This window comes from Parus major, chromosome 5 (assembly GCF_001522545.3).
Source record: "Parus major isolate Abel chromosome 5, Parus_major1.1, whole genome shotgun sequence".
NCBI lineage: Eukaryota > Metazoa > Chordata > Aves > Passeriformes > Paridae > Parus > Parus major.
The window spans coordinates 43,581,150-43,597,414 of record NC_031774.1 but is presented as its reverse complement, the minus strand read 5'-3'; the positions used below and the strand labels follow the sequence as shown (position 1 = coordinate 43,597,414).

Here is a 16,265-nt window from a genome sequence, read left to right as displayed (position 1 = left end):
GATCTTCCCTAAGATTTCTATTTGTTTACTTAAACATGATAGAAATTATTATAATTGAAACTTCCGTTCAGCAAGTTTTCTTTAAAAAGAAAACTATTTGCAGAGAATTACAATAATTTAAATAATTATTAATTCTTCTTAATATCTTGTTTATAAATTTAAAATGAAATTATATAAGGAAATTTCTATTTCAAATTTTTTTCCAACCAATTTTTTTTTTTTAATCACTTTTGGCTTTTAGAAAATGTTTCTGCAAATCAAACCAGATTTCTTGGATTATTAAGGTAGTTATAAAAAAGTTTCAAGTATAACACATGAAATAATGCTTTGATTCATTTAAATCTCCATTATTTGTTCAGTTCTTAGATCAGAATCTGTGGTAAAAACTTATATATACCTTCATGTGATTTTGGAGTTGAGCTAAAGAACAGGTCTTCACTTCTCATGTTACATGAAATTTGTTGGTAGACATTTTCAAGGGGTTGCACTCATTATATACCTTGTCAGTTCCTTCTTGTTTCCAAGAGTTTTTGTAATATTTTCAATATGATACAAATTAAGGAAGCATCAAATTTAGCTTCAGTGTTTAAAATACTTCATTAGTTGCTTTTTAGAGTGTAGCTGTACCAACTGTAGAGGAATACAAATTTTGGCCTTAGTCTTGTTTCAGTTTCTGATCAATTATTAGGCACAATGAAAGTAAAATCATAAACTGTAAGTTTAATTTTGACATATTACACCATGTTTTCAAAGAGCAGAAAAAATCTATTAAAATGCATAAAACATATTTTAAATCAAATAATACTAACACTTTTAAATTCATTATTTAGCTCATAGAATGCTTATAAAATATGTCATTTTTAACTGTGGTCATTATAATTTAAAATTAAAAAAAGTTTTGGAATTCAGACTCTGCACTCTGACATTAATTTATTAAGTATTTTGCAATCACAATTTAAACTGTAGTGAGTAGTTCTGATTGCTTACCTAAATCACTTTATTAATTCTCGCTCAAGTTGATAAACAGGTTCATACTATGCATTCTTTTAGAGCATAATTTGAAAGTTTATCTTAGGAAAACTAAGATACTTAGTCATATATTTTCAATGAACTTCAAATCAGCTTCAAATCAACTTTAACTTCTGTATTTCAGTTGCAGGTTGTGTTAATGTATTTCAATTTAGCCTTAAATTTGTCCTAAATTAGCTAAAGTTTTCATGAAAAAAAAAATAAAATCCCAACATGTGAAGTGCAGAGCTGCAACAGGATTGTCTGCTTTCCAAAGTTCATGGTCTGGAGCTTTGGTCTGGACCCAGGCCAATGACCAGGGTCAGGGAGTGAGCTACACTAAAATTTTAAACACTCTCAAAATTCAACAGCTTGGCTCAGCAGTGTCTCCGTCCTAATAATAAAATATTTCTGTATTGCACGATGCTTGGACCCAATACTAAGATTATTGTTTTCCCTGGGATTTTGACTTGGGGTTTTCTATCAGGATGTGGAAGACTTTTGTGGAGTAGTGAGGTAGGGCTCCCTTTTGGAAGAGGCATCTTTGGAGGGTGCCTCTGATTTTGGGTCATGCATTCTCTTTGGGAAAGGGAACAGCTGGGAAACATTACAGAGAAAGACTCAGTAACCATATAAAGTTCTAGAGTACTTCCATTTGTTCCTCTCCAATGCCTGAGCACTGCACACCAATCATCAACACGTGTGACCTCACATTTTGAAAGGGCCATCCTTCATGTGTTTGTGCCACGAGTATCTCCAAGCTACATGCCAACGTGCACATTCAAGCAAACAAATCACAAATGCTATCCCATTATGTCACAAGCTGTACTTGTTAGGTGTTCCAAAGTGCTTGACTCGATTGCAAATGGTCAGGCTGCCAACACCCATACATATGGTGTAGTCTCATAAATTAGGAATAATTTGTGTCCAAAGTTTCTCTGTGTTAATTCCACTGCGAAGGATCTGAACCAATATTTTTCTTGAATGTGGTTCCTTTTCATATCAATTTTTAGGTCTATGACGTTTTTTGGCTAAATTAAATTAACCAACAATATTTCTGGTTTGAAGAAAAAGGCTTATCATTTTTTAATGAAAGAGAATTGCTAGCTGCAGGTTTTTTTTACTTTTTTCGTTGCCAAAACCCCATCCAAAACCAACTATGTGATTTATGAAGACAGCCATGCCCTGGTTCTTTCACAGGCCCACCCTTTACTGTCTGAACAATAATGACTAAAACAGTGAAACATTAGAAATAATCTATTCTACCTTTTTTATATAGAAACACTTTTATTCTAAAATTTAAACAAACAAATCATTTCTAAACTGAATTTGTGCAAATAATAGATCTGTTTAGTTTATGCTAGAGCTGGCTGACAGTTAAAGCAGAAAAGCTATCCAGGCCAGCCTGGAATGACTATTCTTTTAATTGGAGCAATAGAGACCATGCACTAAATACTAGTTGCATTTTTTTTTTAAGAGAACACATTTGCTATGATTTATTAATTTATAATCCTCTTTTGCATGTCCAGAAGTGAATCCATTAACATAATAGATCACTCTTTAAGTTAATAAATGCTTTCTTTAATGTACTTCACTCTGGTGAGTAACTGGACATATGATTAAGTACAGACATACACGTGATGTGCGACAATATCTTTCTGACCAAATGACCTCATGATCAATTGACAGGGAAGTCACAGTGAAGTCCTTTTAAAAGGGATCTTGTAAAAGCTTTAAGACATAAGCATTAACCTGTAACAAGTGTATAAGGAAAAGCTGTCATGCACTTTTGAGAATCTGGGCTTGCATTTTTTGTCATCATTACAAATTGTTAATTCTACTTTAACATAAAACATCGTTCATTGTAAAATTCCCAGACATGTTTCTTGGTTTTGGTGTGGTTTTTTTTTCCTAATGTTCTGTTCTGTCTGCATCTGCTATTTTAAATTTTATCACCTATGAATAAGAACTGATAAAATTGCTACAAACACCACAGGAAACATATTGTTAGGAGTCCAGAACTCTTGAGGAAGATTGTCAAAGCAAGGCTTTCCTAGTGTATTGCTCACTGAAGTAATCACATTTCAGCCTACTCTTAACTTGGAAATACCATGATATATCTGTTCAATCCTGAGAGTGGTATGGATATATGTTACCCTAAAATTTGGCCCAAAACTGTCTTACTGCAATCATGCTTCATAACAATGTCTTCCTTCTTCCAGTCTCCTGGAATATAACTATTGTTCACACTTAAAACTGTTTGAGTATGGTGTTTTGTAATAACGTGATATAGAGTAAAGACGTTTTCAGTTTACAATGAGAAAAAATACCTTTTTGCAGAAAAAAAACATATACAAAGTATTTTCCAAATGTATCAGTTCTTGGCTGTGCTACAGAATTCCTCCTGGGCAAGAAATTTAATATTTCTTTGCCTTAGCTTTCTACCTGAAAAATGGCAACAGCAGTATTTTCCTAATGCTTTCTATCAATCTTGTCTGACTAAAATATGGGCTCTCCTGTGCAGGAACAGGAAGTGCATCTTTCTGCATAACTATTTCCCAAACACAGTGAAAATTTTTGTTTAAATTAGCCAAATAGAAGACTCTGGGCCAAATGAATAGCTTTCTCTTATTTTTGATGCATTGATGGAAACAGTGTAGTGGGATCCAGCTTTTTGATTTTTCTAAAGATAATCAATGAGCAATTACAGTCAGGAACCAGGATACATTTATGGGATTCACGGAAGAGAATAGACAGAGAAAAGTTTCTGATGGTCCCTTGACTCATCTGTGCAAAACAGTAAGGCACAGATTTCTGTCCATTCACTTTGGTGATTAGTTAAACTCACTTCTTCCAGCAAAGAGAACAGTGAAGCAATAAATCTTTGTCTGTTCTTTATGCATAGACAGAAACAGGGCAGAATATGTTGGAATGAGATGTTAACTTGAACATTAAGCTGTCATGTTAATGGATCTACTGCTTTCCCTACCAGAGAAGGCCATGCTTCAATATTCTACCTTCACCAAATTTTTCCATTAACTCTTCACAGTGCAGTTTTTAAAGGCACTTTTGCAATTGCTTCATATATCAAAGTAAAATAGCTGTTTGTTCTTTACACCATTTCTCTGTCTGATGTGTTTTGATACATCAATCAATAAGATTAAATAATGCTTTCACAAAATTCTGAATATTTTAATAAGAATCTTCTGAGATTAACTTTTTGACTAGCTGTGTTTCATTGCACTTCTCTTCCTCTACAGATTATTTAGATTTCAGACCAATAGAGTTTTGCTGACAGAAATTATTTAATTGAGGCAATTCTCATTTCCCCAGATGTCTGTTCATAACTGAATTCATTCACTTTTCAATAATTATCCCTCAACTGCAAGAAAGAATACTGGAGACAAAATGCTAAATAAAAAACCAGACGCACACTAATGTCCCTAGGTGGATAACCAAAACACACACAAATTGTCAGCTAATGTTCACAGGAGTCAATGGCGATCTGTTGAGTCTGGACACAAATTCTCTTTTCTGACCACTAGTCCTCCCCTGGGGTCTCATTCTCCAGTTCACTGTAAGGCTGCATGTGCAAGCATGGTCTTGGACATTGCAGAGTTGGCTTTAGGGTAGCTTCTTCAGAATTCTATTTGAATTTTTAAAGCCATAGAGCTGAAAGGCAATTCATCCATCAGGCAGAATTTAAGTGTATTCAGAAATTACCTCAGTTCACTCCACAGTCAAGATAACTGTCTATAACATATTGACCATTGCTGCATTTTTCTACAATTAATCTTTCTACAATTACAATTAAGATAATACTTGCACTTTCAATCAGTATGATCCAACCATGATAAGGGATGGTATTTTTATTTGATCTCTCTTTCTGAAATAAATTTCAAAATTAGAAATTTCATTCTACTTTTTATATATATGCCCCAGAATAGATGAGTTTTGGGATTATCTCTTCCAATTACATGCTTAATCTGCAAGAATCTATAAATTCCAAGAATACATAATTAATAAATTATTACATAGAAAGACCAAAATATGTCAAACATATTCACTATGTGTTGCTAAAAAAAAATTATATTAACAAAGAATGACACAAGTAAGAATAGCTGCCTACAATGAGTCCTTTCTAGTGAAAATGAAAGCTTACATGTGACAGACTTATACCCAAATGACTACTGATTTACACATTGGCCAGACCTATGAGTAGAATTTTTTTTTAAAAAAGTCTCCCAAACAGTTCTGTTACATCATTATAAACTTGTCTTATTTTTTTTTTCCTACTTTTTGCATGAGCCCGTTAAGCTGTAGGAAAGATTTTGATTTGCATTCAAATTCTTGAGCCAAGTTTATAGTGGAATACAGCATAATCCAGTTCGTGGGAACATTCCCTCGTGAATCACTGAAGTGCATTCTGGAGTCAAATTTGTCAGCTATTCTAATAGCAGACAGCAAAGATACACGGCAATTTAGAACAAGAAGTCAAGAGAAATGTCATGAGTGGTCTGAGAATTTACTTTGGAAAAAAACTTGGTAACAGTTAAAAAATTATATGAAATTCTAATAAGTAGAATTTTTAAGAGGTAGCTAGATTGAATTTAGATAGAAAGTAAAAAAAACACACCTTTTTTTTTTTTAAACACATTTTAACTTAAGTAATTTTAAATTAGAGATTTAAAATACTATGAGACCATGAATATTACTCTTTCCTGTATCTTGGATTTTCAGGCTGATAGTAGCTGCTGTAGGAAACCTTGTAACTCAAACCTTTTTCTTTTTTTTTATGCCAAAAGTTGAAAAAAATAATAAAAATCTTGACATGACACAGATGCAGATTAGAGGAATGGTTTCTTTCAAGTGAGAAGGATTAATGTTTCTCAATATACTGTGACATGAAAACCTACACTCTGCACAGGCTAACCTTCTTATCTTTCCATGGGATACTGCTGCTGCACTGTAATGCAAAGCAGCTTCAGCACCGTGCTGAAAGTTGGCACACAGACAGGAGTTCATGAGCACAGCATTGGGATCCAGATATATTTAAATTTATTAAAGGCTGACAAAGCACCACGGCTCTTTTCCAACTCAATACATCAGATCACCTAACAATGACTTGGTAGGTCAGAAGTGAAAAATTAGATCTCTGAAATGTTTACTTCAAATAATAGATTAGTTACGATATGAAGGATCCCAAGAGTAGATTCTTAGGGTCTATCCATTGATAGAGAAGCCTGTTGAGATTTGATTGAGGATAAAAAAACCTGGGTAGTATTCTCTTTTTACATGAAAAGGTAAGCCAACACACCAAATTAAGGACTATGTGGAAACAAAACATATATGAAGAAAGCCAATGAAAATATAATTACAATTGGTCTAGAAATAACAACAAAATTTATGAACAACAGCATATGCAGTGTGGGCCAGGAAGAACTCAAACTCCCATTTCACATTCTGCTTGAGTGTGGGTATTAGAGAGAAAATTTCCTCACATGGAGTCTCATTTCAAGCAGCCAGGAGGATGGAGTGGAATTTGTGTACATCCCAAGAGTAATGGACCACAGGGTGTTTGAAATTGCACAGATTTACTGGTATCAAGGAAAAAAAAAAAAAAAAGCAGAGTAAGAAAAACAAATTCTGTTCAGGAAAATATCCTTCCCAGAGCCCAAGTATTTACTGCTAGAATTTAAATTGAAATAGTTAAACATAAAGGAAAAATAACAAATGGTGGCACTCATGTTGAAGGTGAAGAAATATGAAATAATTTTAAAAATAGAGCAGTCTCTTTAGTTTTTTTCTACTTCTCTACCATATGCAGTGAGATACCATGAAAAGAAACAAAAATTCCTGGAAAAGTAGATTTCATATTACAGTAAAGTTTATCTATTGAAAATACAGGATACTGTATTTCAAATTGCATGTAGTAGCAAACTAGTGCCATTTCTTCTGAGCAGCACTATGAAAAAGGATTATAATAAAGTATGTTACAAAAGTATAAGCATTTGAAATTAAATGTTTGAAAGGCTCTGAGGATTGCTTGAGGATATTCATGCCTGGCACTCTGTAGCATAGAAAATCTTCAAGCCTTAAGTTCTCTGCATTGAAATTAATCCTCAGCCTTTCAAACCTTGGTATAAGAAAAATGAAAATATAAATCTATAAGACTTTTTAAGATGCCTGTAGACCAAGAAGCTGTCTTTTTCTGCTTATTGTGGAAAATAAATGTGCTAAAGGCTGGGGCTGAAATTCACAGGGAACTCTTTGTCAAAGTGGCTGGGCTCTGCTTAACAAGAGGAGAGCGTGGTGTGACTGAAGGAGCCATGGGGTGGGAGGGCTGATGTGAAACCCAGAGGTTTCTCTGAAAGATCTGCTGAAACTCATAGTTTCCCATAAATTTTTCAGTTTAAATGAGTGTAAAAATTTCCACAAAAGGAAAATATTTCTAAGGAAACTAGGCAAAAAAAATGAGGCTTAGCTTTTAAGAGGTATTCACTAATATTCTGCCTCTAGGATGCTTACAGACAAACATGAAAAAATGTCATTATAAAACTGCCAGCTCAGGTAGTGGACACACTCTCCCTCTTTGCACTAGTGAAAGAAACTTCCTCTATAGTTTTTTTGCTGCACAGTGAGACCTGATTTGATTTTTTAATTTGGTTGTATACATTATATGGGTGTTCTTCCATATCTTTGAAAAACATTTATAGACTTCATTTCAGGGTTTTATTTTTCATGCTTCATTGATTCTGTCTTCTTTTCTTCATCTGAGGAATTCTTAAATTCAATTTGTTCATAATATGAATGTGGAGAAAGTTTGAGATAAGAGTTGTGAAATATAGTAAAAAGAACATTCTTTATTTTTCTCATATTTATGTATTCCAGTAAGAATATTTTAAAAATTATCAGAAAGTGTTGAGTTGCAAATGAAATAGGAGGGAATAGTATATGATAAACAAAAAATGGATTCAACTTGTACAATAATTTCTTTTACTTTAGTGCCATTGCATCAAGAAGTTCTTTGACCCACTGTACTTGGAGCACAAAGAAGTTAGAGATACATGATGTTTTTGAGGATATGCAGATGCAAAGCAGCTGGGAAAGGGCTTTACAAATTCACAACTTTTCTTGCAGCTTCCCTGCTCCCAACACATTTTTATGTGTCCTTCTCTTCCTCTTTAAACTCCCAACACATTTTTATGAAGTCCTATGATTACAGAAATCAGAGGGAATTAGTCCATATTTCACCTGCAAACATCTCAGTTTTCAGTGAAGTGCTCACATGACAATTCAATTGTGACTATCCTTTTGAAAAAAAGCCTCCAGCTCATTTTGCAGAAGCAGACATGCCATGAGAAGCTATGTATTGTAAGGAATGTCAGGCTTTTAAGCAAGAGATAAAGAACTGGAAAATCTATTATACTGCTACCATGGTCTGAAAGTCCCAAGTGGGAAGATGAGAGGGCGGAGGGATGAAGGAAAATGAAAGAACCAATAAACATGCAGTTTATTGAAACATGAATGTTTATACATTGGCGTGATTTTCTGACTACAGTAAAAAATTATATTTTTTAATAAAAAAATTATCACAAAAATATATTTATGTAATTTTCTTCAAGGATGTGTTTTGCTCCTATCATCTTATCAGGAGGCAATAACAGATTCTGGGAACTTAAGTGAATCGTGGAAATAAAGAGACAACAAAAAGTAGCAAGTTAAGAAAAGCAAACAGTTTAAAAATGCTTCTGTAATATTCTTACTATAGCTTTTTGAACAATAGACAGCAATTTTTAGTATTTTTTCTGGTGATCTTTAGTGATCTTAGTTACCTGCATTCTTCAGACACAGGAACAGAAAGAACAATCCTTTTAAAGGAATGGATTAATGTCTGACCTTCCTAGAGAAGAAAAAAATTGCAAAGGTGACCTACTATCTCAGAAAGGCACCTGCATAAAAGTGTAAATAAAATTAATAATAATAAAAAGAGGTTATATATTTTATTTCAAAATATCACAATTTTAATAATATTTAATGATTCCTGGGTTTCTGATTTCATAGCACTTTATGTAGGATATGTTACTTCTTGAGAAAATAGTAACAACATGGTTAATCATTGATTAAATTTCAAAGTGTATGAACTTATAAAGAATGTTAATCATTAATTAAATTTCAAAGTGTATGAACTTATAAAGAATGTGACAATATATACATGAGATCTTCAATGTAAATAACTTCTCTTCAATATATTACATATTTAGATGAAAGTACAAAAGCATTGTACATAAGCATACTGTAGTAATCCCCATAATGTGACTTCCAAGATCCTAGTAAATGAGAAAAAAGCTTAAGACATATTTCAAAGAAAATATTTGAAACAAAAAACTGAGAAAATAGATTTTGGGGAACATCTCAGGTAAAAAAAAACAGTGATTCAAAATCAGAAGATATCATTGTGTGTATGAGGGCAGGTGATTTTATCTCCTAAAATGTAATGTATTTCTGGATGAACTATGTGGTAATTAACATGTTGCTGATATAAATGATCTAATCTTTCACAAAAGCCGAAAGATGAGACTTCCCCTGAAGCACTCAAAGTATCCTTTGTCAACACTGTTTCTTGTGAAAGGAATTCAGTCTTCAGGCTGTAGTTAATCCTTGACCTGCCATCCATGCCTGCCAAGGAAACTGACACTTAATGTCAATTAGAGTGATCTCTGTTGTGACTTGGACACAGCTCCTCTGGGACCTGGATTGCAATCAGCAACAAATTACATGAAAGGCTTTGAGCAGGTCAGATCATATAGTCATGAAACTGAAGCCGTCAGACATGACTTAGCCAAATTTGAACTAGCAACTGATAAGCTGGTGGCTCTATATTACCACTTCTGTTATTCTCCTGATAATTTGCTGATCCATCCAAAATATGTCCGGGGTCATATGTCTCCAAAGACATGCACCAGGGTATGCCAGATTGCTTCTGCTGCAGAGATGAGTGTTTTCAATCCATTGCAGTCAATGTGCCTTTTGTTTACCAATCCAGATAACCTGAATATAGAACCAAAGCCAATCAGAGAAATGTCATAACAAAGGGCTACATATCTTAAAGGCATTACATAATATTTACACCATCCTACCCACTAATATTTTATTTTAATTAATTTTCAGCATAAGAGCACTAGGATTGTATGTACTGTTTTAGTCTTCCGTATATATTTATCATCGACTGTAGCATGAGTTAACTAGAATTAGGCCTTGACTACTATATATACAATCAAATATTTTCTAGGCATTGTCAGTAGGCATAAAGCATCTTTCAGTTTAGTTCATGGTAATCTGGTATAACAAATGTTACTGTTAAAATTGAAGAGAAAGATGTGTATTTATAAATAGGATATCACTCGACAAACACCATCATCAAGAAAAGGAATTTATTTTAAAGAGTTAGAAACAGAAGGAACCATCTGAGAAGAATTTGCCAACAGAGCATTAAAACAACACTGTGGAGTGCCAGAAGATCTGGAAAATCATTTGAGACGATAGAAAATATAGTAGAGTATTGTATATGAATAAGCCAGGAGGAGCAGTTCCAGAAATAACTTCTGCTTACCTGTAGGAAAGACTGGATTAAGCATAAGGCTAAATAGATTCCCACTCCAGCTCTGAAGGTCATTATACTTACAAAAAATATACAATATAAAGTATGAAAAATAAAAAGGTGTCCATAAATCTGAAATATAAATGTTTACACATTTTTACTTGGAATAAAGACTTGAACCCATATCTAATAAAAGTAAAGCTGTCCTTTTTAATATGCAGAAATATGTGAACTATGCTCAGTTAATCCTGGGGACAGCAGATCTCCAGCTCTACTTTGAGGGAATGAATGAATCATGATTACTACTTCATCCAGGGCTTTTTCTTTTCATCTAACAGGGGCTGAAAATAAGATGATGCTTGTGAAGCTGTGACCACTACTAGACACCTTTCCATTGCAATACACAGCATTCATTTTTTGTGTTGGCAAGAGTCAGGAAATACCCAAAATTTCAGCATTTTAGGTCAGGAGAAAACTTGAGCTGGGCTGACTGTAGGCCACAAAGGTGAAAGAACGTTGTGGGTGGCATCATTACTGGGGACTCAGCTGGGCACACCCGAAAAAATCCACTAATTCTTTTCCTGAACTGAGAATAACAAGACTATTTCAAGACCAATCATACCATAAATGTTTGTGGGAACCAGACATTCTCTTATTTAATGAAACATGAAACTGAATGAATGAATGATCTTTTCAGCGATCACACATTTTAGCTGCTATTCAGAAACTGATTGCTTTAAATATTGACACTCTTTTAATGTAACGCTTACTTTAAAGTCCATTGAAATCTGTAGAATGATTCTTAATTTATGATGGCATAAACAATTTTAAAACCAATAAAAATCTCAAATTCCCCTGAGCTTTTTTGGCTATGTTTCTTTGGTGGTTTTTTTGTCTACTAGCTGACGTTCAGTTACGTAGTTATAACTTTGCATTTCATTTAAGGAGATTTAAAAATGCTAAAAAATGTACAAAAGACTAGCAGTTACTGAATATTCTATAAAAAAAGGCCCAATATGTCTAGAAAATAAAATACATCAGTCCTTACCAAAGAGAAGTTCTGTATGTCTTCAGCCAAGCAAAATATCAGCTGATAATTCTTTGAGGATCTTTTTCTAAAAGAAAATAAAAACCCAATAGAATAGGTTTTTAATGGACACTTCCTGGAAAAGTCATGCTATGTTTAATAACCTTCATTATTTTGTACACATGATGACCAGAAGGTTGCAACTGTTGCTTTTTTAACTTTCTAAATTGTTGGAGGAGATGGGAAAGCAAAGTGCTACTGACACCCTGCTGTCACCCTCTGAATCCCCTCTTGTTATTTTAAGAAAGCCTGACAATAAGTGGCAAGGAATGAAATCTGAAGCTTAGCAGTACCCTCAGTAAAACAGGCAGAAGAGCCTTCAATCTGTGTATTGGACACTTCAATTCCACATGAAAAATTGCTTGATTTTTTCCCCCTAAGTGTTATAATAATAAATGGAAATCAAAAAGAGGGCACCCACTGTGACGTTTTAGATTCTCAGGTTGTTTTTGATGACTCTGATGAGCTCAGTGACCAATGAGCATTGTCTGCTCCAGATGGAAGAAAAGTCTGAAGTCTTTTCTGTTGAGGCTGTGGCATGGAAAAGACAAAAGCTTTACTTGAGAACTGGTCTCTAGGATGACTTATTTTAAATGAGGTTGAAAATTCCTAATTCAATGATTATTCCAACTCTCTTTTATATAATATTGATTTATATAATGATTTTTTAGGTGGGGAGGGGACTTGAATGAATCATTGCTATAAATCTATTGTCCTTGGCCACAGCACCGTGGAATGAATTTCATTTATGTGCTGGTTAATTAATACAAATTTATTCTGTAAAACTGAATGAAAGGTTATACTGAAGTTTATCCTACGTTCTGCTTTGAAGCATATGAAACAGGCATCATGTCTGAAAGATGCAGTTTTAATGATACAGTACATTAGAATTCATTATTCTCAAAGATCTGTGTGTTCTGTTATGCATACAGAGAAATGCATACGTCGGTACAGCAGTCACTGTCAAATGAAAGAAAAATGAATTACTTTGTTGTCAGTGCAAAATCCCCTATCCTTATCTCTATGCTTTGCATGGCCAACAAAGTGTTGAACTATTACCTCTCCTGTAGACATAAAAGGCTAGATCCACACAGAATACATGCTGATTATAAAAAATAGCAGCGTTTCGCTGGACCGACTTCATCCCAACTCCATCGTGTTATCAGACACAGGAAAGTCAGCTCCACAGGAAGCTCATTAAAGTGACACATGGACTATAGGAATACTTAAAAGGTTGAGAACTTTGATCTAGAGGCTCTATGTTAGATTTCAGTACAATCAGTGTCACCACGTTTTTTCATAGCAAGTGTAATTAGGGTTATTGTAACACTGTTTAGACATAGCAAATCCTTTGAAATTACCTTCTTTTTTGTTTCCAATAAGTAATAAACTGCCTTCAAATTAGTAACTATTAGTAATAGTAAACAATAGTAAACAATTTCCAGATAGGAACCTGTTTCTTTCCAAAAATCTCAAAAGCAGAAAACTAATTAAAAAAAAAAATAAAAATTAGGAGTGCTAACTGATTAGATGTGATTCATTAATTCATTTTACATTTTTCAGCATCAGCAGGTTAGTGATATATGACTAGCAAAAGTGATTTTTGGGCTGGATGCACATGTGATATTTCATGTGATATTTTTTCCATATTGAGAAATAGAAGAGTGAATGCAAAGAAAACTCAGCGCAAAATGGCTGAAAACTCACAAAACTGCAGTTACCAGTTAGCCTACTCTTCTGCCTTAGCAGATTTAAATATCAACAGAACATAAATATAGTACTACTTAGTGGGACATTATCAAGTGTTTGCATATGGGTGTAGATAAGTGTACTTTCCTTTAGTTTTAAAAGCCTCTTAGGCACTTTTTCTTTGTCAAAATGGATTCTCTTCATTGGGCAAATTGACTTATTTCACTCTCAGCAGAAGCCAGCTAGACCTATTGAAAATAAAACTGGCTCTGCTGTTTTCATCCAAACCCCCAGTCACTGAACAGTTGACACTGTTATATTCTATGGGTCTGGTTAAAACTTTCATATGCACCTATGGGGTAATGGAGAAAATAATGTATATTCAACTAGCATTAAAGGTCCCCTAACATATAGAAAAACATATCAAAAAAAGAGCAAGGTTTTTTATTGGTGACATTAATGTGTAAAGCATATGTGTCCCTGTAACTCAGTCCTCAGTGGAGGCTCCCTTCAGGTTTCCCACACATGAGGTGGGATACACTGCCCCTGCTTCACAGCCAGCTCAGCACTGGAATCTGCACAGTAGGATTCTCTCTGAATCAAAACCAGCTTCCTGATAAAGCAGCAGCCTCATGGAGGCCAGGTGGGGATGATAACAAAAATAAAGAGTTTGCAGAAGGAGCCACAATGCTGTCTAAGTATTGCGTCTAGCATAGGTCCTGCAGATTGTTGAATGGGTTTATGAACTTAGCCACCAGCTAAGCACTGAGCTTTCAGCTAGTCACTATCCAACAGGTAAATCAGGAATCAGTAGCTTTCTGTTCTGCTGTCATTTGTGAGGGGAAGGAAAAGGTAAGCATTCAATTATTTCTCTTCATTCTGATTTTCTACGGTTAGCTAATTTCAATTTTTTTGCACTGATTAGCATTGCTTAAGGGAAAACAGAGAAGGGAGAATAATCTTAGAAAATATTAGGTAGTGGCATCTGATTTTGGTGCATACTGTTGCCCATCATTTTTACCTGCAGTAGGAAAACTTCAGAACTTAAAAAAACACTCAAACATAAACAAACTAACAAAATGGTGTCATTTTGTTGCAGTGATTATTAATGATTTTCAAGTTGCAGATTGGCACACAGCGCTGTGGCATTGTGACGAAATATGTAGATTTTTACTATAATGCAAAAGTAGTTAATGTTGACCAATTTCATAATTGGCTCAAGCATTTTCTGTTGTTTTTCACTGATATTCAATATAATCTTCTACTTAAAGTGAAACTTAAAAATAACAGGAATTTAATTATAATCACATTTAAATCAGTGATTTTTACATGGCATTAAAATTACCTGTCATTTCCTAAGGTTGTAGGCTATACTGACTCTATGTAAATATTTTTTAAAATAATTTTCTCCAGTTTTAAATGAAAGTCATTGGTGAGAAGAGGGAATGAAGTGTGAGAAAAAGATGTAGTTATGATTTAAATTCCTAAATTTGATGGAAAGACACAAAGAAAAAGAGCTCATTTAATATCTTTGTGTGCATTTTTATTTCCCTATGCAAGTTAAGGCTGAGAAATATTTTTCAAATGAGATCCATTTTGTTCACATAGAAATATTGTATTTTAGGAACTAGAATATCAAGCGTAACTGCTGCAAATACTTTTATTAATAGTGTTTCCTTTTACAAATGTACACAATCTTAACATATAAGCATATCAATCTTCCTGAATGTGCGATCAGAATCAAATTATGTGTGCTTGAGGATCTTTTCTGTTACTGAAAGGCTCTATTCTTGGCAACACACAATGGTACACAAAAAGTAATTACAGACTGGTTAATTATTTGATTTATTTCTGGACAATGAAAGACAGATTTAAGCTAAGTAACAGTTGCTCCTTACAATTTGCAGGGATTGTTTCCTTTCATGTTTTTATATGAAAATTCTCTTGGTACTTATTTCTTGAGTAGTTGGGTTTTACTGAAGAATTTCCCTAAAACTTAATTCATTTAGGTATTAAAATTTTGCAGTCTCTGTGCTACAGAATATTAAAAAGTGACGTTCAACATGGACAAGTTTTCCCATTTGTGCTGCAAACAAAAATGAACTGATAACAACTACATAGTTGTCAGTAGGAGCAGGCAGGTGCAGGCTTCATCCCTGGCTTTCAGCTGACTAGCTTGGCCCATCTGACTCCAAGACATGAGATACTTAAAAGACCACTATTAATGACACCTAAAAAATCAGGAATACCCTGGGTTTAGACTAAAAACTGGACAGGGCAAATCTGGAACATATAAACCTGCATTGACTGTTATAATTGCCTGTTACTACAAAGCATATTTTAATCCAGTAAATGTGGGACATTTCTGGAGATCTGAATTCAATCCCATGTACCATGAAATCACAAAAACTTTATATCACACATTTGACTCCCTAAATATACAGCCACACAGTTTTTGAGAAAAAACTACTCTTTTCCTTGACATCTATTTACATAAATATTCTTAAAATATCCTGAAATTGTAAATAACTTTTCTATAGTCTTGATGGAGAAATAATCAGTCAGTCATTAATGACAGATATAAATAGAAAGTAACAAAGCTGTACTTTCCAAAGACAGACAAGTATCTCTCAGAAGCAAGAGATTAAACTTATACCCTGTTTGTGACTTATTGCAAGGAGACTGCAAATCCTGTCATTTAGCTTGCAAAATCATTTTCACTTTTTTGGTCCTCTTCCTTTTGAGTACATCATTTCCTCAGCTACAATAAATCTTCTCTTTTTTTTTAATTTTTTTTTTTTAAAGACATGTATATACAATTCAGAGTAAGGTTGCAACCCTTATAAGTAGCAAGATACAGGACATGACCAGATGTAAGAT

General features: G+C 33.9%; 1 long non-coding RNA gene across 1 annotated transcript; it reads right to left on the bottom strand.

Moving 5' to 3' along the window:
- Positions 1 to 7,885: 7,885 nt before the first annotated feature.
- On the bottom strand, positions 7,886 to 12,570 carry LOC107205307. Its single transcript, XR_001521918.1, has 3 exons — positions 12,118 to 12,570; positions 11,658 to 11,724; positions 7,886 to 10,059 (listed from the first exon to the last, which is right to left on the bottom strand). It is a non-coding gene; the product is annotated as an uncharacterized LOC107205307 (long non-coding RNA).
- Positions 12,571 to 16,265: the final 3,695 nt, after the last annotated feature.